Raw genomic sequence first — 24716 nt, 5'->3', positions numbered from 1 at the left:
CCATTTCGAGGAGCAGCCTTTCTCTGCCTCCCTCCATGTTGGTCCCAGGTAGGTACCATTTCTCTCTTTCATATGGAAGCCAGTAGCCAGCTGCCACACTGCTGCTCCTTGGCCAGATATCACTATTTGTTTCATCTCTTTGCCCTCGTGATGCCAATTCTGAGACCTCTTAACATTTGATTTCACCAATTTCATCTTAGGCTGTGATACCATCACTGGCCGGAGCTCATCAATCTACAATTAAGGATCATTTGCTTTTTCAACTAGATTTAGTGTTTAAGTACGGTTCCTTTTTCTATTTAGCTAATGGTGTTCTACCAAGAGAATCCTTGTAATATGTACTGGTTGAACTTTTTTTGATTAAAGTAATGAGCAAGAGCAAGGAAGTTTTTCATTGATAATTTTATACATTACTCCATTTTTGGAAAGCAAAAAGACGAAAAATCATAAAGAGGAAATAGGCACAGGTATTCCCATAATTTTGGTTGACTTTATGCCAAGGCGGTAACTAACTCATTTTGGATCCCAGGAAAAAAACAGGAAGTACTGTTTAACTTTCCCTTGAATTACTGTGATGATTAATTGCATTTGTCTCTCAAGTCAGACCATCCCAGTATCCTCTTTACCTTTCCATTTCTAGACAGAGAGAGAAAGCGAGAGAGAGAACAACTAGGCAAGAGATGAGTGTGGACATTTTGACTAGTCAGGCAAATAGAAACATAAGACCCACCAGAAGTGGGGGAACCCAGAATTATCCCAGGAGCAGGTGGATGTTGAATCTAAAGCAAAGTGTAAATGAGTTCAAAGATTGGGGCCACACCAGCACTTGGAGGCACTCAGTGGGGCTTCATTTTTTTTCAATCACTAGTATTGTCTAGTGTAGAAGTTCTCAAAGTGTGGTCCCCAGACTAGTAGCAACGGCATCACCTTGGGACTTGTTCAAAGTGCAAATTCTCGGCTGGACATGGTGGCTGACGCCTGTAATCCCAAAACTTTAGGAGGCCAAGGCAGGTGGATCACCTGAGCTCAGGAGTTCAAGACCAGCCTGGCCAACATGGCGAAACCCCATCTCTACTAAAAATACAAAAATTAGCCGGGTGTGGTGGCATGTGCTTGTAATCCCAGCCATTCAGGAGGCTGAGGCAAGAGGATCGCTTGAATCCGGGAGGCACAGGTTGCAAGGAGCCGAGACAGCACCACTGCACTCCAGCCTGGATGACAGAGCAAGACTCTGTCCAAAAAAAAAAAAAAAGTGCAAATTCTCTTACCCTCTCACCTACTGGAACTAGAAACAGTATTAGAGAGCATCCATCACTTTACTAGGAATGACCATTGTGTAGTAAAATTTTGTTTCCATTATACATATACACAAATATTTAGGCATGTGTATATATGCTTATATATGCACACACATATATTATTGTGTACTAAGTAATAATGTAAAATGTATTTCTTACATTTTGAGCTAGGGCAAGAAGTTTGAAAGCCAATGTTTTGAAACCAGGTAACAAACCCCTGCAAAGGTGGATTGTTAATTATATATGAATGATATTGCTGTAGTGCACAGCAATTTTCTTAAATGATTTAATGATTCCTTTTTTGAAGTACAAACTACTTCTCCATAACTACTACAGAAGTGTTCAGATCACGTTCCTTTCTGAATTACACATATCCCAGAGTGATATATTTTGAACGAATCAGAATAGTATGCATTTTAGGCCTTATCTTTCCACACAATGCAGAAGATTTTCCAAAGAATATCCCTAACAGACTAAACAAAATGAATGTGAAGTTTAATTTGGTCAACAGCAACATTAAAAAAAATACATAAACACAAACAAGAAGCACTTGCCCTGTTCCAGGAACTGTTCTAAGCACTTTACAAATATTAAGCTATTTAATTCAGCAAGCACCTAATAAAAATCATAGCTAACATTTACAAAGAACTGTAATAAGTAAGCACATTCGTCCACAAAGTGCCTTTTGGAGCAGGCATTTTTCTTGACCCCATTCCTAGTAAGTGGGGAAGCTAAACTTCATTCTCAGGTCCAGGTAACTCTGGGGTCTAAGTTTTGAATCATTAAGTTATAGTCACTCAATAAATACTTATTGACCATTTGTTGTATGCTAGGCACCTTGCCACTCAATGTATATACAATCATCCCTGCTCCCACATAGCTGGCAATCTATTAGGATAGATAGGCATTAAGTTGTCAGGAAAAAAAAAATGTCAGCCCGGCACCATGGCTCACGCCTGTAATCCCAGCACTTTGGGAGGCCGAGGCTGGTGGATCACAAGGTCAAGAGATTGAGACCATCCTGGCTAACACGGTGAAACCCTGTCTCTATCAAAAATACAAAGTATTAGCCGGGCATGGTGGTGGGCGCCTGTAGTCCCAGCTACTCCAGAGGCTGAGGCAGGAGAATGACGGGAACACAGGAGGCAGAGCTCGCAGTGAGCCGAGATCGCACCACTGCACTTCATTCAGGCTGGGCGACAGAGCGAGACTCCGTCTCAAAAAACAAAAACAAAAACAAAACAACAACAAAAAAGTCTTAACTACCAATCAAAGAAAATGGCAGGAAGCTGTTGAGCCCAGGCCACCTAGAGATGAGTCTGGTTTGCTGCTTCCCCAGAGACAGTGCCCAGCACCCCATGGGCACACTGGACATGCTTGGGTACTAGCAAAGCAGAATCATTGAAAAATTATTTTCAAATAATTTGATGTTTTAAAACTAAGTAGCCATCATGGGAGAGATCAACATTTTGACTTTTACGCAATTGCTTTACAGTTTCGCATTTTAAAAAATGAAATACTAGATATGCAAAAAGGCATAAAGAAAAATACAACAAGGCCTATGTACCCACTCCCCAGCTTAAGCAAAATAAGATTTCCATATTCAGACCAATACTTGGCAGACTTTTGAATAATTTATGAGAAGTTGGAAGTATACCATATTCTATTCACTATTTAGAGCTTATTTAGTTGTTGATGTGTTTCATACAGATTTAGATTTTAACAGATTTAGATTTATAGAAAAATTGCAAATATAGTATAGAGAGTTCCCATACCCAGTTTTCGTCATTACATTTAGTCAGGTACACATGGCACAATTAATGAACCAATATTGATACAGTATTATTAACTAAAATACACGCTTTGTTCAGATTTCCCTAGTTTTTACCTAATTTCCTTTTTTCTGCCTCGGGATCCCATCTGTGATACCGCATTACCTCTATTAATAGTTCTCCTGTCTCCTTACGCTTCTCTTGGCTATGGCAGTTTCTTAGGCTTTTCTTGTTTTTGATGACCTTGACAGCTTTGAAGAGTACATTTTGTGAAACATTTGCAGAATGTCCTCAACTGGAATTTGTCTGATATTTGTCTCATGATATGATTAGACAGGGCTTTTGTGTTTGGGGGAGGAAGACCACAGAGGTAAAATGCTATTCTCATCACATTGTATCAAGGATACCTACAATCAACATGACTTCACTGTTGATGTTGACCTTGATCACCTAGCAAATACAGTGCTTGTCAGATTTCTGCACTGAAAACTTACTGTTCTCCACTCCCAGCCCCTGTCCCTTTCCATACTATATAGTGTTTGGAAGGGAGTCATTTTGAGCAGCCCACACTTAAGAAATGAGGATTATGTTTCCCCTCCTTGAGGGCAGAGTGTCTACAAAAAGTATCTGGAATTCTTCTGCATAGGAGATTTCTCTCTTCTCCCCCACTTATTAATTTATTCATTTTTTATATCAATTGAGACTCACGGATTATTTTATACCCTGGATTATAATCCATAATGCATTATTTATTTCCTTGATCAGATTCTCTAGCTTTGGCCACCGGGAGCTCTTTCAGTTGACTTCTGTGTGTCTTTGACATACTCTCATCATGAGGCGGTGTATATTTTGAGCAATTCCTTACTTTCTGGCATTGTAAGATGCTGCAGGCTCATCTTGTATATTTTCTGCTCCAGTCCTAGAATCAACCATTTCTCCAAGGAGCCTTGGTTCCTCTTTGTTGAAAAATCATATTAGAAAGCAAGTTCTGGGTGTTAGATGTGTTTATTGTGACTGAGGCTATTCCCTATTTGTGATTAGGTTGTCCCTGAACTAGTGAGCTAAAATCTAAAGGATGAATTAGGTGAAGAGGGCATTGGAAATGATCCCAGGCTTAGGAAAGGGCTTTTTCCAAAGGCCTAGAGGTGGAAGTTGCATGACACCTTTGAGACTCTGAAAATGCTGGTGAAGCCAGAATGCAGACAACAGGAAGGGAGACATAAGATGGGATGGAGAGGCAGGCAAATCTGGTAGCTCATGACCAGGTCCTGGGTCTCTTCATCAATAATTTGACCTATATTTTTTAAAAGTTTGGCTCTATGAAGAGAAAGTGGTTGGAGCAGAGTGGTTAGGGAATTATTGCAATATTGCATTAAATTTGATGTTTTTAAATTTTGTTTAGATATCAAATCATTTCAAAATAAAGTTTTGGTGGACCTGCTTCGCTGATGCCAACTGCATATGCAGCATGCCTATAAAGTGAGGGACACTGCACTTAGGACCTCCAATATGACATTGAGTAAAGTGGATATCAGGTTTTGATTTTTATTACAGAGGGAAAGCTTTTACCATTAGGGATGATATTTGCTGAAGGAATTTTGTAGGCCTATTTAATTAGATTAAGGCAGTTCCTGTCCATCCTAGTTTCCCTCTCCTCCCCTCCCCTCCCCTCCCCTCCTCTCGGCTCTCCTCTCCTCTTGAGGGTATCTTACTCTGTCACCCAGGCTGGAGTGCAGTGGCACGATCTCAGCTCACTGCAGCCTCCACCTCCTGGGTTCAAACGATTCTCCTGCCCCAGCCTCCCAAGTAGCTGGGATTATAGGCGCACGCCACCACGCCTGGCTAATTTTTGTATTTTTGGTAGTGATGGGGTTTCACCATGTTGGCCAGGCTGGTCTCGAACTCCTAAGCTCGTGATCCACCTGCCTCAGCCTCCTGAAGTGCTAGGGTTACAGGTGTGAGCCACTGCGCCTAGTCTCCATCCTAGTTGTCTAAACTTTTTTTTTTTTTATCCTGAATGAATATTGAATTTTGTCATCTACTGAAATGATCAAATGATTTTATTCCTTCATTTTGTAAATGCTTTGACTTATATTTATTATTTTTAATTTTAAGACAATTTTCTTTTTCTGGAATAAACCAAATAAAGTTTTTATGCATTATCCTTTTCATAAATTGCTAAATTTCGTGTGCTAATAATATGTTTAGGATTTTGAATCTATGTTCATGAGGAAGATTCACCTGAAATTTTTCTTTCTTGTCAATTTTTTTTTAGACAGGGTCTCACTTTGTCACCCAGGCTGGAGTACAGTGGTAAGATCTTGGTGTACTGCAGCCTCAACCTTCTGGGCTCAAGTGATCCTCCCACATCAGCTCCCCCCAAGTAGCTGAGACTACCGGTGAACACCATCATGCCCGGCCAACTTTTTTTTTTGTGGAGAACAGGGTTTCACCAGATTGCCCAGGCTGGTCTCGAGCTCCTGAACTCAAATGATCTGCCAACCTCAGCCTCCCAAAAGCTAGGATTACAGGTGTGAGCCACTGTGCCCGGCCTCTTGTCAGATTTTAATATCAAGGTTATAGAGATCTCATAAAATAAGTTGTCATGTACTTCCTCTTTTCCAATTTTTAGTTTGTGTATGAATGCCATTATTTCTTCTTTTGATACCTGTATGCATTTGCTTATAAAGCCACCTGGGTCTGGAGCATTCTTATTGGAAGACTTTAAATTATAGATTCAAATTCTTTAATAAAGAAATATTCAGGGTCGGGCGCCATGGCTCACACCTGTAATCCCAGAACTTTGGGAAGCTGAGGCAGGTGGATCACCTGAGGTCGGGAGATCGAGACCATCCTGGCTAACATGGTGAAACCCTATCTCTACTAAAAATACAAAAAATTAGATGGGCATGGTGGCACATGTCTGTAATCCCAGCTACTCAGGAGGCTGAGGCAGGAGAATCACTTGAACCCAGGAGGCGGAGGTTGCAGTGAGCCAAGATTATGCCATTGCACTCCAGCCTGGGCAACAAGAGTGAAACTCCATCTCAAAAGAAAAAAAAAAACAAACAAAAAAGGAATATTCAGGATTTCTGTTTCTTTCTGTGTCAATTTGTCCATTTCATCTAAATTTTCAAAGTTAATAACATAAAATTGTTCATAAAATTTTAGTATTTGTAGGATCTCTAATAATATTCCCATTTTAATTATTGAAAATATGTATCATTTCTCTCCTTGTTCTTTATCAGTCCTGCCATGGATATATTAATTTATTAGTCTTCTGAAAATACCAATTTTGAGCTTTTTTGGTTATTTGTATGGTATGTCTACTCTACTTAATTATGCTTCTATCATTATTATTTCCTTTGTTTTATTTGTTATTCATTTTCTAATTTCTTAAGATGACTTTGTTCAACAGGCATGGTGGCTCATGCCTGTAATCCCAGCACTTTGGGAGGCCAAGGTGGGTGGATCACCTGAGGTCAGGAGTTTGAGACCAGCCTGGCCAACATGGCAAAACCTCATCTGTGCTAAAAATACAAAAATTAGCCGGGCATGGTGGCACACACCTGTAGTCCCAGCTACACGGGAGGCCGAGGCAGGAGAATCGCTTGAACCTGGAAGACAGAGGTTGCAGAGAGCTGAGATTGTGCCACTGCACTCCAGCCTGGGTGACAGAACAAGACTCTGTATCAAAAAAAAAAAAAAAAAGAAAACAAAAAAGATGACTTTGTTCATTAATCTTCAGTCTTCTTTTCAAATGTATGAATTAAAACCTATACATTCCCCTGCATCCCACAAGTCTTAATAGTTTGTATTTTTATTATTATTTAGTTGAAGATATGTTCTAATTTCCACTGTGGTTTCTTCTTTGAGCCACGTGTTATTAGAAGGATATTTTAAAATTTCAAAATATAAGGATTTCTAGTTATTTTTATTTGTCTTTTTTTTTTGAGACAAAGTCTCCCTCTGTCACCCAGGCTAGAGTACAGTGGTGCGATCTCGGCTTACTGCAACCTCTGCCTCCCGGGTTCAAGTGATTCTCCTGCCTCAGCCTCCCTAAGTAGCTGGGATTACAAGCGCCCACCATGCCTGGCTGATTTTCTGTACTTTAGTAGAGATGGATTTCGTCACGTTGGCCAGGCTGGTTTCAAACCCCTGACCTCAGTTAATCCACCCATCTTGACCTCCCAAAGTGCTGGGATTACAGGCATGAGCCACCACACCCAGCCAATTTCTGGCTTAATAACATTGTAGTCAAAGAATATAATCTGTAGCATTTCAATTCTTTAAAATTTGTTAACACTTATGTCACAAAATCGCTTAAGTTTTATACATATTTTATGTGGTACTTCAAAAGACTATGTATTTTTTAGTTGTTATGCAGGTTTTCTCTCTATTATATATACATGTGTGTGTTTAATTTTGCTGTATTTTACTGTTTATGTTGTTCAAATATTCTATTAGTTACTGGGACAAGTGCATTAAAATATCCCAACATGATTATGAATTTGTCTAAGCTTTTCCGTATAGTTTTTGCTTTGCATATTTTTTAGCTATGTTTCTAGGTACATACGAGTTTAAAATTGTTATAATCTATCTGGTGAAGGAAGCATTTTGTCATTATAAAGACACCAATAGTGCTTTTTACATTGTCTACTTTGATATTAAGATACCTACAACTGACCGGGTGCAGTGGCTCACGCCTGTAATCCCAGCACTTTGGGAGGCCGAGGTGGGCAGATCACGAGGTCAGGAGCTCGAGACCAGCCTGACCACCATGGTGACACCCCATCTCTACTAAAAATGCAAAAATTAGCCAGGTGTGGGGGTGTGCACCTGTAATCCCAGCTACTCAGGAGGCTGAGGCAGGAGAATCTTCTGAACCTGGAAGGCAGAGGCTGCAGTGAGCCACGATCATGCCATTGCACTCCAGCCTGGGTGACAGAGCAAGACTCCATCTCGAAAACAAAAAACAAAAAACGAAAAAAAACCTACAACCAAATTTCTTTTGTTTTGTGTTTGTATGATAGCTAAATCTTTCTCCAAATGTGTTTTTTAAACTTTCTGGATTCTTAAGTTTTACATGTCTCTTACAATTAACACTTTTATTTTTTAATCCAGTTTGATAATCTTTGTCTTTTAATTGGGGTATTTAGTCCATTTACATTTAAAGTAATTACTGGTATGTGTAATTTTGATTCTACCTATAATTCTAGGTATTATTCAATATGTTCTATTTTTCCTACTTGTTCTGTTTCTTTTTCTTTCCTTCATTGATTTGTTCCAGACTGATTGAGAACTTTACAACAAATTTTTCTTTTTTGGGGTTGGGGGACAGAGTCTCACTCTGTTGCCCAGGCTAGAGTGCAGTGGTGTGATCTTGGCTCACTGCAACCTCTGCCTCCCGGGTTCAAGCGATTCTCCTGCTTCAGCCTCCTGAGTAGCTGGAACTATAGGCACACGCCACCATGCACAGCTAATTTTTGTATCTTTAGTAGAGATGGGGTTTCACTATGTTGACAGGGCTGGTCTCGAGTTCCTGATCTCAAGTGATCCACCCATGTTGGCCTCCCAAAGTGCTGGGACTACAGGTGTGAGCCACCGCGCCTGGCCCTACAAAAAAATTATTCTATTATTTTTCTCCTTATTACCTGGAAAGCCATATATTCCTTTAAAATATATACAGTAATAACCCTACATATTAAGTGTGTCTTTTTCTTAACTAAATGTAATACCAATATTTTCATTTTTTTCCTGGACAACACAAGAAACTTAGAACACTTTACACCATTTATTCCATGTCCTACTGACCCATGTTCCAACACCACTAATTCTATATTCCATCCTTATTGTTGCTTTATATTTTAATTCTTTATTTTAATTGCTAAAAATTATTATAATTATTGGCTTATGCAATCAATATTTATTTAGAGTCACCTACATATTTAACTCATTATTTTGTCCTTCGGTTTGTTTTGTTTTGTTTTTACTGTATCTCCAAGGCTAGACATTTTCCTTCTGCTATAAAAACATCTAATATTTGCTTTAGTTTGTCTAAAAAGTTATTTATTTTACCTTTTTATGGAAGGCTATATCAGCTGGTATAGAATTTCAGTGGCAATTTTCTTACTTTTGCTCAGTGCTTTTAGTATATTTTATAGTCTCCTACTTTCAATTGTTTCCATTGAGAAATCTGCTATATTTTTGCTCCTTTGAAGGTAATCTATCTTTCTTCTCTTGCTATTTTTACCATTTTCTCTTTGTCTTGGGTTTTCAGCAGTTTTACTATGATGTGTTTAGGTATTCGTTTGTGTATTTATCCTGGTTGGGTTTCCTAGGATTTATAGAGTCTTCGAATTATTTTCCCAGTTTGCAAAATTTTGTCAGCCATTATCTCTTATTATTGCTGCTACCTCAGTCTCTTCTTCCCTTCTGAGTTTCCAATGAATGTATGTTACAGCTTTTCACTATAGTCCTATGTGTTTTATTATCATTTCCAATTTTTCTATTATTTTGTTTTTCTACTACATTCTGGGTACTTTCTCCTGATCTATCTTTTGGTTTACAAATTCTTGCTTCAATTGTGTTTCATCTGCTCTTAAACCTTTTTTTTTTTTTTTGGTACCCTTTAATCTGGAATATCCTTTTGATTTGTTATTGAGTTTTTGTTGTTGTTGTTCTTGGTTGAAATTCTTAATCTTGTTGGATTTTTTTTTAATCTCTTTGACCTGAATAAGATCATTAGTTTGAAGTCAGTGTGCAAACTCTAACACCTGTAGCCTCTGTAGGTCTGTTTCTATTGTCTGCTGTATCTATTGATAATAGTTCATGTTATTTTACTCCTTGTGTGTCTGATTATTTTTTATTATGTGCCAGATATTGGATCTACAAAATGTAGAAATATATTTGAGGTCTGAGGTGATGTTATATTTCTCCAGAGAGGATGTTTGCTCCTGCCAGCTGCCTAAGTGCTCAAACACTAAAATGTCACCTAAAACCAATTTCATGGCTTGAAAGAATTAAAAGCTAAGCTGTAGTCTCTAGGAGTGCTTACTTCTGAATTACTCTTTTCCCTAGGGTCCTTCAGAGTTTTAATCCAGTGTGAGAAGAGTTCATCCACCAGGACTCCCATCCCTTGATGGAAACTGAGCACCAACCCCTGTCACCTTAGATCTTTGTGGCTTTCAAAATCATAACTCAGCCTGTTGTTCTCTCAGCCTTCTGGTCTTGCTCACAGGGGAAAAACATACAGAAACTCTGGGCTCACCTCCATGGGCTTCCAAGCTTCCCCGCCCTAGCTCAGTGTTTTTAAACATCTTATTAGTTCTCTACTGCTTTGAATCAGATTCTTAAAATGCTTTTCCCCCAGCTTTCTTAGTTGTCCTTAGCAGGAAGCTCAATCATACTTATTTAGTCTGCCATTACTGGAAATCTGATTTAACCTTTATGACAATTCTATAAAACAGATATTATTTCCATCTTACAGAGAGGAAACAGGTTGAGAATAATGAAAGAATGGGACCAATACAAATACAGCTTATTTTGCTAATTAGAGTAGGTGGTCTTTGGGTATTTGAATACTACCACATAAGTAGCCACCTTTAACAATTCTGGGGAAAGTAGGCCAGGTGTGGTGGCTCATGCCTGTAATCCCAGCACTTTGGGAGGCTGAGGCAGGCGGATCACGAGGTCAAGAGTTCAAGACCAGCCTGGCCAACATGGTGAAACCCTGTCTCTACTAAAAATACAAAAATTAGCCGGGCATGGTGGCGGGCGCCTGTAATCTCAGCTACTCAGGAGGCTGAGGCAGGAGAATAGCTTGAACCCGGGAGGTGGAGTTTGCAGCGAGCCGAGATTGTGTCATTGCACTCCAGCCTGGGTGACAGAGCAAGACTCAGTCTGGGGAAAAAAAAAATCATGGGGAAAGTCACTCTCACCAAAAATATTTCTGTGATTGACCCTCTCATGGTACCTTATATTCCTACATTAAATTATCCCTTGAGATACAGCTTTGAAAGGATATGTTTAAAGATCTGTTTAACACATATCCAACTGGAGAGTGCTCAATCTTGGTCTTTATCTGCCACCGAGAGCTATCTCAACTAGCTCTCAGGTTGTAGAAATAGTTTTTATGAAGTGTGTACAATAGTTGGGAGCAAAAACAATTTTGCCACAGTTACTTTGAACATTTCTATAAAAGAGAGTCTTAAGAGTAATATTACAACATAGTTGGAAATATAGTCAGAAGAGTGGGCTGGATCCTGGAGTTACGTAACACTTTACATCAAATTGAGAACATGCTAAATTTCCACTACAAGGAATAGGACAAGGACAATAGACTTTATCTACGGGAGTTGGGATGGGGCTGGAAGTTGGGTTGGTTGAGAGAGAATCCCAGAAAAAAAAAAATCCCAGAAGGCTCACTGATTTATCTGGTTTTTTTGTTTGTTGGTTTTCTGGCAGTTACTCTTATCTTTGACAGTTCTGTCTACATTAAGCCCAGATTTCTCCCTTTCTACTGCAATTTTTTTAACCAAGTATTTTCCTTTCTTGTCAGGCTTCTTCTTGGTCCTTTTATGCCAATTTTCTCATAGCGTAGGTCCAGATTTCTCACTCTGAAGAGCTCTATTTCACATAGACCTTTCTCTAGGCAACAAATTCATGGCTTCTCCTCTGTTTCGGGAAGCCTTCCTCACCTTTCTCTACTCATCACCAACTCCACGAATATTCCTCTGAATGAGGCGAACTCTTTTCTGACCAATCCATGATGAACCAGTGTCTTTAGCATTCAGCAAAAAGCCCATCAACTCTCACAGTCCTCTGAAAGCAGCATAAACATTTATTTATTCTTGGGCATGCTTTCTACTTGGGTCATCATTTTTTTTTTTTTTTTTGTATTGCCGTGCTATTCCTTGGGTATGTTTGAATGCATAACTACTCTTTGCTTTCAAGGGGGAGCTCCAAAGGGAGTCTTAAACAACAGTGCTTCGACCCTCTGAGCTCCCAGGATACAGGGAGTCAGCAACAATGATGAGGTCAAAATGCCATCCACTTTGGACTGGGGCAGTCCTGCTATAAATATTTATGGAAGACTGAGCTGAGGGATGTTCTTTCCAAAGTATAAGAGGATGTGACTGTAACTCATTGAGGTCAGTTCATGGAGATAAAGGATTGTTTCAACCCCAGGTTGATGGACTAGCCTTAGCAGAAAAAAACAACAGACTTGCTTTTGAGAATAGGGGTAAAATGAAACTAATCTCTTCAAGGAAAATTACTGTAAAAGTCCTATCATTTCTTTTCTTTTTCTTTTTTCTTTCTTTCTTTTCTTTCTTTTTTTTTTTTTTTTTTTTTTGAGATGAGGTTTCTCTCCTGTTGCCCAGGCTGGAGTGCAATGGCGCGATCTCGGCTCACTGCAACCTCCACCTCCTGGGTTCAAGTGATTCTCCTGCCTCAGCCTCCTGAGTAGCTGGGATTACAGGCACACACCCCCATGCCCGGCTAATTTTTGCGTTTTTAGTAGAGACGAGGTTTCACCATGGCCAGGCGGGTCTTGAACTCCTGACCTCAGGTGATCCACCCACCTTGGCCTCCCAGAGTGATGGGATTACAGGTGTGAGCCACTGCACCTGGCCAAGTCCTACAATTTCTAAAATGAGAAGATCAATGGGCTCTTTTAATTTAAGCACTAGGATCTACAAAGTTGCTAAAACTCAAAAGTTGGAAACAATTTTAATGTCTGATAGATAATCAGGACTAAGCAAATTATGGCATATCTGTATAATAAAATATTATGTGGGCCTTAAAATTGACATTTTATACGATTTTAAATAAGATGGAAAGTGAATCTGTTTTAATATTAAGGTAAAGAATCTGAACAAAATGCACAAAGTCTCTTTGGAAAGATACACATATGAAAACTTTTAATAACGTATTAATTTTGGTTAGAAAGAAAACTGGGTGATTGGCTGGGAGTGGTGGCTCATGCCTGTAATCCCAGCACTTTGGGAGGCTGAGGCGTGTGGATCACGAGGTCAGGAGATCGAGACCATCCTGGGTAACACGGTGAAACCCCATCTCTACTAAAAATACAAAAAAATTAGCCGGGTGTGGTGGTGGGCGCCTGTAGTCCCAGCTACTCGGGAGGCTGAGGCAGGAGAATGGCGTGAACCCGGGGAGGTGGAGTTTGCAGTGAGCCGAGATCGTGCCACTGCACTCCAGCCTGGGAGACAGAGCGAGACTCAGTCTCAAAAACAAAAAAAAAAAAAGAAAACTGGGTGATTGAGGTAGAAAGATCAGAAAGAGCCTCTTCACTCTATATCTGTTTATTCTTTCCAAGCTTTAAAATATGTAAATATATTACATATTTTTAAGAAATTAAAATAAATACGTAAAATGAAGAATCAGGAAATATGTAGTATAGTTTCAACCGTACAAAAATATACATCAAAAAATATGTAGCAGGAACAATGTTAAAGTGTCAATTGTGACTTTTCTCTAGAATTACAGGGTTTTTATTCCTTCCTCTTATATTTTCCAGAATCTTCAGGTACACAAAGTGGTTTTTTTTGAGACAGAGTCTCTCTCTGTTGCCCAGACTGGAGTGCAGTGGCATGATCTCAGCTCACTGCAACCTCTGCCTCCCGGGTTCAAGCGATTCTTGTGCCTCAGCCTCCCAAGTAGCTGGGTTTACAGGTGTTTGTCACCACTCTCAGCTAATTTCTTTTGTATTTTTAGTAGAGATGGGTTTTGTCACTTTGGCCAGGCTGGTCTTGAATTCCTGACCTCAAGTGATCCACCTGTCTCTGCCTCCCAAAGTGCTGGGATTACAGGTGTGAGCCACTGTGCTGGCCACAAAGATATATATATATATATATATATATATATATATATATATATATTTATATATCTCTCTCTCTATATATATATATATATATATTTATATATCTCTCTATATATATCTATATCTATCTATCTATCTATCTTTATTTATTTATTTATTTATTTTCAAGACATGAATCTTGTTCTGTCACCCAGGCTGGAGTGCAGTGGCGTAATCTTAGCTCACTGCAACTTCTGCCTCCTGGGTTCAAGTGATTCTCCTACTTCAGCCTCCCAAATTAGCTGGGACTACAGGTGTGAGCCACCACATCCTGCTATTTTTGTATTTTTAGTAGAGACAGGATTTCACCATATTGGCCAGGCTGGTCTCGAACTCCTGATCTCAAATGATCCACCTGCCTCAGCCTCCCAAAGTGCTGGGATTACAAGTGTGAGCCACTGCACCAGGCCACAAAGATATTTTTAATAAAAGTTAATTTTGTTTGAAAATAAGTAGAAAAAAATGAAATTAAAAAATTAGGAAACTTGTTTTTAAAAAATTTTTACAGATGTATAGTTTATCATCCAGTTTCTTTCATTTAGTGATAAAGCCATCTTTTGGGAGGATTTTAATAAGTTTATTTACTTATTTTTATTTGACATGATGTTTCACTATGTTGCCCAGGCTGGTCTACAACTCCTGGGCTCAAGTAATCCTCCTGCCTCGGCCTCCCACAGTGCTGGGATTACAGGCGTGAACCACCACACCTGACTTAATACAATTATTTTTAGCAAATAAAATTTACACAATGCCTTTTCTTCAAAAGTTAGATGAAAAATAGATTCTTCTTTTCATTTGTAGAAAAGACAGTTTTTCCCTTAAATAATGAGGCATATTCTGCATTGAGAGTTAATAGAGTTGGATTCTCATATTGGGTCTGCAGTAGTAAGTTACATGATCTCGGACAAACAATTTAACTTCTGTAAGTCAAATAATTCTCAACTCTAAAACAAAGCGCTTGGGCTAGATGATGGTTTCCAAGCATTTGAGGTAATATGGATCTGTAATATCTTCAGAGCTATTGTGGAAATGAACATCAGTTTGCTAACTTGGTTTTGTTAAGAAAAGCTATGACAGAAATAACAAAAACCACAGCTACTGTCCTCTACCATCTATCATCACCATTGTTTTATAAAGCAAAGAAATGTTAACCCACACAAAAAGTAGGAGAGTCATAACCGCAAAATACAGAATAATCCTAAAAATTGCATTATTTACTTTAACCAAAAAACTCATTATAATAATGTTTTTCTCATTTTCTTGCAGACCTGTGTTTGGGAATCATTGGTTTAGATGAGAACTATTTCAACACTAAAGTTATATTTCTAAATACAGAAATATTCAACAAACTTTTAAAGAATATTTGGAGTTTATATTCTGTATATTTATTCGTGTCAATCAGTTATAGGTACAATGGTGACTCATACCAATCACTTATGCTCACACAAGACTTGAAAAGACAGTGATACCCTTCAGTTATCAAATAACCACAATAGTTTTGCTTTTCAGTACACATGGATGTCAGGGATTGGCCTAAATTCTCTTGTAACAAGCTATGAACATCACAATAAGCTATAAGGTGACGAAAGTAACCCATATTATTAAAAAATTTGAACTTGACTGAATTCACACAGCTGATTGGATTGGAATTCATATAGTCTTAATTTCCAAATCCATGTTCTTTTTATTATACCCTGTTGCCTCTATCAAAGTAATTTGCTTTCTTTGAATACTATATTGTTTGTAGAATGATTTACATGTAAACTCATTTCAAACATCTGAGAGATGTAGAAGATGGTTGTAATTCATTTTGCCCTCTAGGAATTTAAAATCTGACCAAGGAGGCAAGATACACACACACACACACACACACACACGATAATTTTAATTACTACAGTTACTACACAGGGCAACATATGCTTCTGCTGAATGAGTAACACAAATAATAAATACAGTAGGTAAACTTTAGAGGAAAGCAAAAATCACAGAGCCAACTCAGAGACTTGAGTTGGACATTTTAAGGGAAAGAGGTGGGAGGATATTTATTTTGAGAGGCAAGGCTGAGTGAGCAAAGTTTAGAAGGCAGAAAGTAAAATGCCTATTCCAAGCAGTGTGAAGAGAGCAAAAGAGTGGAGTGAATTTTATCAGCTATTGGAAAAGTAGGTTGGAGTCGAATTGTGGAAAGCCCAGACTGTCAGGGTGAGGACCTTAAGACATTGTATCAGCTGAAGGCTTCTGGTCAACTAGAGGACAGGGCAACCGCTGCCTTCTGAAAGGTTGTTCAGTGGCCATTCAGGGAAGGAGAATGTGCAAGGAGCTAAAAGCAGAAAGAGAGGACAGAGATTTATTGGAGACCTTAATGGGTAAGTGTGTGAACTAGAGGAAGGAAGAAAGGAAAATTAGGAAGAGGCAATATTACAGGACTTACAGATGGATTTGATAGGAGAAGTAATAAGGAGGAAGCAAAAACCTTCATAGTTTCAAGTTTCCATGTGAAGGAGAATTATGGTACCATCGGCGAAAATAGGCATACAAGAAGAAAGTTTGTTACAGAGAAAATAAAAATAATTTAATTTTAGATATAATTTTTGGGAGACCACTCAACATGACACTTGAGTTCAAGTTTTGCAGTATACTTGCTGTGAGACCAGGGCAAGTCTCTTTCTTTACCTCTCTTATTTCCAATTTCCTAATAGGTAAAGTGAAGGTGGTAAAACTCACCTATAAGATGGTTCAGAGGATTAAGTGAGATTTGTTTTTAAAGCAGCTGTTGTAGTATGTAGTATACAATTGATAAAAGTTTTCTTGTTATTGCTAAGTCTTTTGATGCCACTAACATGAAATTAACAGTAATGATTAATAGTTGACACAATGACACAATATTCAGGTCCCAGAGTCATCTGTTAAGAATGATAGTTGATACTTTAAGAAGGTTTAGTTATCCTAGGTCAGCATGAAGGAAGAAATGCTGAATTTGGGGAATCACACAATTAGGAGGTGTGAAGAGGAAGAAATGTTTAACAAGACAAAGGTGGTTAGGCGTGGTGGCTCACGCCTGTAATCCCAGCACTTTGGGAGGCCGAGGCTGGTGGATCACCTGAGGTCAGGAGTTCAAGACCAGCCTGGCCAACATGGTGAAACCCCATCTCAACTAAAAATACAAAAATAAAATTAGGTGGGCGTGGTGGTGGGCACCTGTAATCCCAGCTACTTTGGGAGGCTGAGGCAGGAGAATAGCTTGAACCTGGGAGGTAGAGGTTGCAGTGAGCAGAGATTGCACCACTGCACTCCAGCCTGGGTGACAAGAATGAAATTCTGTCTCAAAAACTAAACAAAACATAACAAAAAACAAAACAAAACAACAACAACAAACAGGACAAAGGCTTAATCAGAGAGAGAACTAAAAGAAAGAGGATGCAATATTCCAGAATTCAAGAAAGGGGTCATTTCAAAAAAGAAGTAAGCAGACACATTTCCAAATGTTTCAAAAAGACACATACCATGTATTACTTACATTTCAGAGTGACTTTAGGAATTTAGAATGTCAAGACCATACATATTGGTAAATGTTTTAATTTATAGGATATGATTCAAGAGTACATATTTGTGACCTTCAAGGATGCATTTCCTTCAAAATTATGGTAATCAAATATTAATTTAACAAATAGGAAGGGTCTGTAATAGGCATATTAAAGTACCAATCACAGCAGTGCTAGATTATAAAGATAATCTAATGGCATTTTAATATGCAAATAGGAATAAAAGCTGTTGGGAAATAGCTCTTAAAAATTCAGATATTCCTTCTTACAATTTATACTCATTTGTTTAATATACTCAGAGAGCAAAGAGTAAACTTCAACCACTCTTTGTCCAAATTGTCACAAAACCTAAATGATACAGCTCAACGGACTGAGATTTTACTGTTTTGCTTGTTGATGAGTCCAAGAACTATGTGTCAAAGATCAAGTGCCTATTTACCCTTCAATGTCTGTTTATAAATTTAAGAGCTCTTATAAAGCTAAATATGTCTTCGGAAATGAAAATCTGCCGACTTCACGGACTTGAAAATGTGATTGGTTCACATTCATGACTTAACATATGCCTCCGAAAAATCATAGCTGAGTGTCATCTCCAAGGTCCAGCTGCTGAAAATAGTTTGCTTAAAGACTGATTCAAGGCTTCACTGGAAAATGATGTCAGAGACTCAATTCAATTGAAATTTATGAAGTAATCACAATTGTTTTTTTTTTCTTAAGAGACAGGGTCTCGCTCTATTGCCCAGACTGTAGTGTGCAGTGGTGCAGTCATAGCTCACTGCAGCTTCAAACTCCTGGGCTCAAATGATCCTCCCACCTCAGCCTCCCAAGTAGCTAGGGACAATTAATTTTTAAAAACAAGTCAATTTACAAAAGGTAGGCAACTACATAGATAAAACAAATTGCCAAAGGGAAAAAGGGGGTAAGAACATTAAAGCCAAGATTGTTACAGAGCAATGGAATCCATTTGATAAACAAATTTGGCCCCAAGTTTCCTAGTGGCCAGAGCAAAGAGGGAAGAGGCTGATATTTTAATCATAAGATTAAAAAGTTGTTTAGTAGAAGCCAGGTTTCTCCTGAAGCTGCAGCCCCAAGGAAATTTATCCCTGTGAGTCCTCATAAAGAGGAATCTAGCAATCTATCAGATCGGGTTCTCCATAAAATCCTTGTGTTGAATATAATAATGCATTTCTTACAGTTGGGTCTGATAGCACAACCCTTCATGTAAGCACAGTTCAGTCAAGTTAGTACTACCAGGAGGCAAATACCTGGGATCCAAATACACAGTGCCCTGACAATCAGGTTTGATCCATAGGTAAATTTTAGGATATCCAGCAGAGTGGAGAATTTGCATAACCTTCAGGCGATTCTTCACAAACATTATTTCTCAAAAATCAGTACTTTGCTAAGGGATTGAACAGCAGGGAGTTCAAAGTTGTATTCTCTAGTGAGAGTCCAGAGTGCAGGTATTCTGTATTATTACACATCTTTAGCACTGACAGCCCAAGAGGAAAACTACCTCATACAGTTTAGCATGCAGGTGGGTGAGCACCTCTAAGGGAGCTCCTGTCTTGTTACCACTTGACTCCTTTGAGTCTGTTTTTTCAGCGTAAAATAATAAAGATCATTAAAAATACATCTATTAGGCCAGGCACAGTGGCTCATGCTTTCAATCCCCCACTTTTAGAGGCAGACGCGGGCAGATTGCTTGAGCTCAGGAGTTCAAGGCCAGCCTGGGCAACATGGCAAAACCCCGTCTCTACCACAAATACAGAAAAAATTAGCCAGGCATGGTGGTGCACACTTGTGGTCCCAGCTACTCAGGAGGCTAAGGTGGGAGGATTGCTTGAGCCCAGGAGGTTGAAGCTGCAGTGAGCCAAGATCACACTGCTGCACTCCAGCCTGGGTGACAGAGTGAGATGCTGTCTTAAAAAAAAAAATCTATCTATCTACCTACCTACCTACCTACCTACCTATCTACACACACACACACACACACACACACACACACACACACACACACACACAATTATTTTCATTTGCAGACATGAAAGAGTTTTCTATTACAAGCTCCTAGGGTGTCTAATTTGGTCCTCACCCCCATGTGATGAGGCAGGGTCTGTAAGATCCTCATTTCATAGACAATTACCAAAAAACGAGGGGTGGGCTTTAAAATATCTTTGAGGGCTAATATTCCATGATTTTCACTAGGAACTACTTTGCCTATTTGGCCTTTCAGAATAACAGATTTGATTGTTTTAGTGCTCACCTATTCTATTTGAACTATAAAATCCTAGGAGGCAGGGTAATCGTTTGTGTTAGGATAGCCCCAGGAGGGTGCTTAGTCAATATTATCCTAATTTCGACCCCATCTGAGCACCTAATTCTTCCCCATTCTAATTCTTCTCTCCTGAAGTTATGATGAAAGCCTGTTAAAGTACAAGTTCAGAAATGTAAATTTTTAAAGTTGTCAAGCCAGCAGGCGAAAGAAACTATGACTGAATGACTTACAGCTTTAAAGAGCTATAAAAGACCTTTATTTGGAGGCACTCACAACCCCCTCATTGCCCTTCACAACATTCATCTTGGAAAGGAAGGGAACGGCTGCCCAGAAGCTGCAACGGGTCTCTACCCTTGCAATTACCAGCCCTGAGGATGGTAATGGGGCATTAGCAGAATTCTCAGGAGCACCCACCCAGGATATGCTGTGAATATTAACGTGCGCAAGAGTCTGCTAGGAAGACCCGCTGTCCTTGTGCTAATTGCCCCAGGCCCATTATTGTTGCTTCATTGTATGGGGGATTGATTCATTGGGTCACATGTGCAGCAACACATGTTGGAGATGGGAGAAGCTATTTAATGCCTGCAAAAATAGAGATGCAATGCAGGCCAGCATGCAGCTGTGGCCTTGCCCATTACTACCAAATTCATGCCGGGCCCAGAGCCAGCAAAACAGTCGCAGGAAAGACATCCCCATAGCATGTTAATATTCCTTCAACTTGTGAAAGATAAAGCCTTTTGTTCAGTATTTACAAGGACTGAAAGTCAAGATTTCCTTGAATGGTTTGCATTTCTAAGTATGGTTTCTTCTTCTATCACTTTTTTTTCTTCTCCTGGGAGAAGTTTTAAAAACGAAATTGACTGGCTAGAGTTAAAAACTGGTTCATGCCAAAATGGAGCAGCTTATCATGTGAATTTGAGTCTTTGTCCATCATTACCCCTGAATGGGGAGTGTATTATGGGAATCTAGGGTGTTCATCCTATTCTTACTGTTTTCTTTGTAAACAACAGCCCTCTTCATTATTATCATTAAAGTTCTAGACACTTAAATGGCTTAAAAGCAAAAGGAAGCCTACTGTCAATACATTTTACAAAGGAGAAGAAGAGCAAAGTAGGAAAGGTATATTTAAATGCTTAAATACATTTCATACTTTTGAAAGAATGAAGGTTGTACAGATCAATGCTTCTTGAACTTTAACATGTTTGCAAATCACTTGGGCACCTCATTAAAAGGCAGATTTTGACTCCATAGATCTGGGTGAGGCCTGAAAATCTGCATTTCTAATGGATTCCCAAGTGTTGCTGATGCTGCAACTCCAGGGACCAGTTTGTCTAGCAAGTATATAAACCTACCCTATTATTAGCAACATTTCTACCATTTAAAAATAAACTCTAGGCTACTCTCATTAAACCATTAAAAAGAGTATTTTGGCCGGGCGCGGTGGCTCACGCTTGTAATCCCAGCACTTTGGGAGGCCGAGGCGGGCGGATCACGAGGTCAGGAGATCAAGACCATCCTGATTAACATGGTGAAACCCTGTCTCTACTAAAAAATATACAAAAAAATCAGCCAGGTGTGGTGGCGGGTGCCTGTAGTCCCAGCTACTCGGGAGGCTGAGGCAGGAGAATGGCGTGAACCCGGGAGGCGGAGCTTGCAGTGAGCCGAGATCATGCCACTGCACTCCAGCCTGGGTGACAGGGCAAGGCTCCATCTTAAAAAAAAAAGAAAAGAAAAAAGAAAAGAGTATTTTGCTCAAAGCCAAATATCTGAAATTTAAAACTCTAGAAAGACACGTGTGATTTTTTTTAAATGAGATAACAAACTCCTGTCTATATACTTACAGTATGTACAGAATCTTTAATTTTTTTTCTAGCCTTTATCATTCATACACACTTTTCAAACTTATTTTTAATACTTCACATATATTAATTTGATTGCTGTTGTTGTGCAGTGGCACAATCACAGCTTACTGCCGACTTGAACTCCTAGGCTCCAGCAGTCCTCTGGCCCCAGCCTCCTGAGTAGCTGAGACTACCTACATGTGCCACCATTCCCAGCTAATTAAAAAAATTTTTTGGCTGGGCATGGTGGCTCACGCCTATAATCCCAGCACTTTGGGAGGCTGAGGCGGGTGGGTCAGTTGAGGTCAGGAGTCTGAGACCAGCTGGCCAACATGGTGAAACCCCGTCTGTTCTAAAAATACAAAAATAGCCGGGCGTGGTGGTGCACACCTGTAGTCCCAGCTACATGGGAGGCTGAGGCAGGAGAATCTCTTGAACCCAGGAGGTGGAGGTTGCAGTGAGCCAAGATCGTGCCATTGCACTCCAGCCTGGGCAACAGAGCAAGACTCCATCTCAAAAAAATAATAATAATAAATTAAAAAAATAAAAAATTTTTTTTTGTAAGGACAGAGTCTTGCTCTGTTGCCCAGACTTGTCTTAAACTCCTGGCCTCGAGCAGTCTTCCAGCCTCAGCCTCCCAAAGTGCTGAGATTACAGGGGTGAGCCACCATGCCTGGCCTTTATAGTTATTAATTTTAAGACTAAGTAGCTGTTACCTATTTAGGAATGAAGAGAGATGTGCTCCAAATTATGGGCACAGCACAAGCACAGTTCAAGAAGCCTCCTCAGTACATGGGAAATCTGCCCTCTCATCTGAACTCTCTACTTGGACCATATAGCCCTGTTTGTTCCTATTGTGTTGGTGTATTAATAAGGCCCTCTTTCACTCTCAAAGGGGACCCACTTTAGAAAACAAGTTATATCACTCTACTTACAGCTTATCTGCAAGAATAGTCACCTGGCATTTAACACATTGTTTTCCTGTATTGCTAATCATTTCTGCTTACATCCATGTCTTCGGTTTCTGACAAGATTATAACTTATTCGAAAACATCTCATTTATTAATTAGATCATTTACCAAGAATTCTTTAAAACAACCTGGGATCATTGGCCCATATGCAGAAGCAAGTTAGATCAAATACCTCTTAAAGTCAGAAAACATTGAAACAGTCTATTCAATAACTATCTGAATAGTGGTGGCAGCCCTAAATAGAACACATTTATCCATCCATCCTTCCATTCATTCATCCATCCATCCATCCATTCATCCATCCATCCATCCATCACATATCCATTCATCCATCCATCCATCTCATATCCATTCATCCATCCATCCATCATACATTCATCTATCCATCTATCCATCACATATCCATTCATCCATCCATCCATCCATCCATCCATCCATTCATCCATCCATCCATCCATCACATATCCATTCATCCATCCATCCGTCTCATATCCATTCATCCATCCATCCATCATACATTCATTCATCCATCCATCTATCCATCACATATCATTCATCCATCCATCCATCCATCCATCCATCCATCCATCTATCCATCCATCCATCCAAAAAACCCTATTGAAAACTACTTTTGTGCCAGGCTCTGGGCTAGCTGCTGTGAGTATAAAAACCAGCTCTTGCCTCCCAGGCCTATTGCTTAGTCCTTCACAATGAAATGTTTATTGACTTACTTTAAAAAACAGACTTTTTTCCGCCAGTTTTTGAGAAGGTCATTTGTTTGGGAAAATGGGAGTAGAAAACAATTACCTGTTGGACTAGACACTATTCTAGAAATACAAAGACTGTGACTTTGGCTCAGGCTCCAAGATGATCTAACAGTATGTCTACAGGGGAGTCACTTCCATCCTCTGTGTGAAACGAAGGAGCTTGGTGATTGCTAAGATCCCTTCCAGTCTCACTGTTCTATTATAGGAGGTAAGATGTTTTCTTCTCTGCTGTTAAAGACTTCTAGGAAGAGCAGAATTTTAGGAAAGCTTTGAAAAGCAGAAGGAATAATTTCATAGAAGCCTTTAGAGATGAATACTTATAAGCTAAGATACTTCTTGGCTTTTTGCACATTTTCCTTTTTTACCTCTCCCTCTTCCATCTTTAGTTTTACAGTTTGCCAAGATTTCTTTTCTTTATATTTTCTTTTACTAAAATTTGGTGTGTGTGTGTGTGTGTGTGTGTGTATGTGTGTGTGTCTTTGCCATCAGTCTCTCCATCCAACCACGTACGTCTTCCTATCCTGGTCCCCATACCTCCCACACTCCTACCCATACCCCCGTCGTGTCCATTCATCCTCTTGGCTTCCCGAACTTCCCTGGAATCTCCCAATGCCATCATACTCTTGTTTTGCTCCTATTCCAAGTCCTGCTATCCGTTTCTGTTTTTCTTCCCTCAGAATTCTCTTTCTCAAGCTCCACCAGTTAGACATTTGCCATATAGCCTGTGTTGTTAGTAGGTATCCTTTATGTTTTTTTTCCAGGTGAAAAATGGTGTTTTTCACCTGGAAAAAAATGCTGTGTTTCCCAGGCTGGTCTTAAACTCCTGGCCTCAAGCAGTCTTCCAGCTTTGGCCTCCCAGACTGCATGAGCCACTGTGCTCAGCCTTGATATTTATTAATTTTAAGAAGACTAAGTAGCTGTTACCTAATTAGGGATGAAGAGAGATGTACTCTAAATCACGGGCACAGCACATGCAAAGGTCAAGAAGCAAGAGGTCAACATAGCAAAAGGAATCTTATATTCCCTAGAAAACCTGCCAGTGTGACTTGGTGTGTTGAGAAGCTCCCTGACATGCTCTGTGAATGGCATATATCTCTGCAGACTCATTCACCCGATAGATATTTATTAAACACCTGCTATCTACAGCAGCATTGTGTTAAGGCACAGGGACAGGCAGTACAAAGATGGAGAAGGTACGACATTTCTCTCCTTGGAACTTACGATATAGAAGGAAAGACTGACTTGAAAACAAAAGAATTGCAGTGCAGTATGATAAATGCCCTACTGCCATGGGAACATGGTGAAGAAGTCCCTAATGATTCCTGTGGGAAAGCTTCCCTGGGGTATTGGCATTTAACTTCACAGTTG

The 24716-nt window shown here is 39.5% G+C and overlaps 1 protein-coding gene across 1 annotated transcript in view; it reads right to left on the bottom strand.

Annotated features, from left to right (window-relative positions):
• CDYL (chromodomain Y like) overlaps positions 1–24716 on the bottom strand; it is a 253277-nt gene that overhangs the window by 187630 nt on the left and 40931 nt on the right. The window lies entirely within an intron of this gene.

Source organism: Pongo pygmaeus, chromosome 5 (genome assembly GCF_028885625.2).
Source record: "Pongo pygmaeus isolate AG05252 chromosome 5, NHGRI_mPonPyg2-v2.0_pri, whole genome shotgun sequence".
Lineage (NCBI taxonomy): Eukaryota > Metazoa > Chordata > Mammalia > Primates > Hominidae > Pongo > Pongo pygmaeus.
The sequence above is the reverse complement of the archived record's forward strand: the minus strand, read 5'-3'. Positions and strand labels throughout refer to the sequence as shown.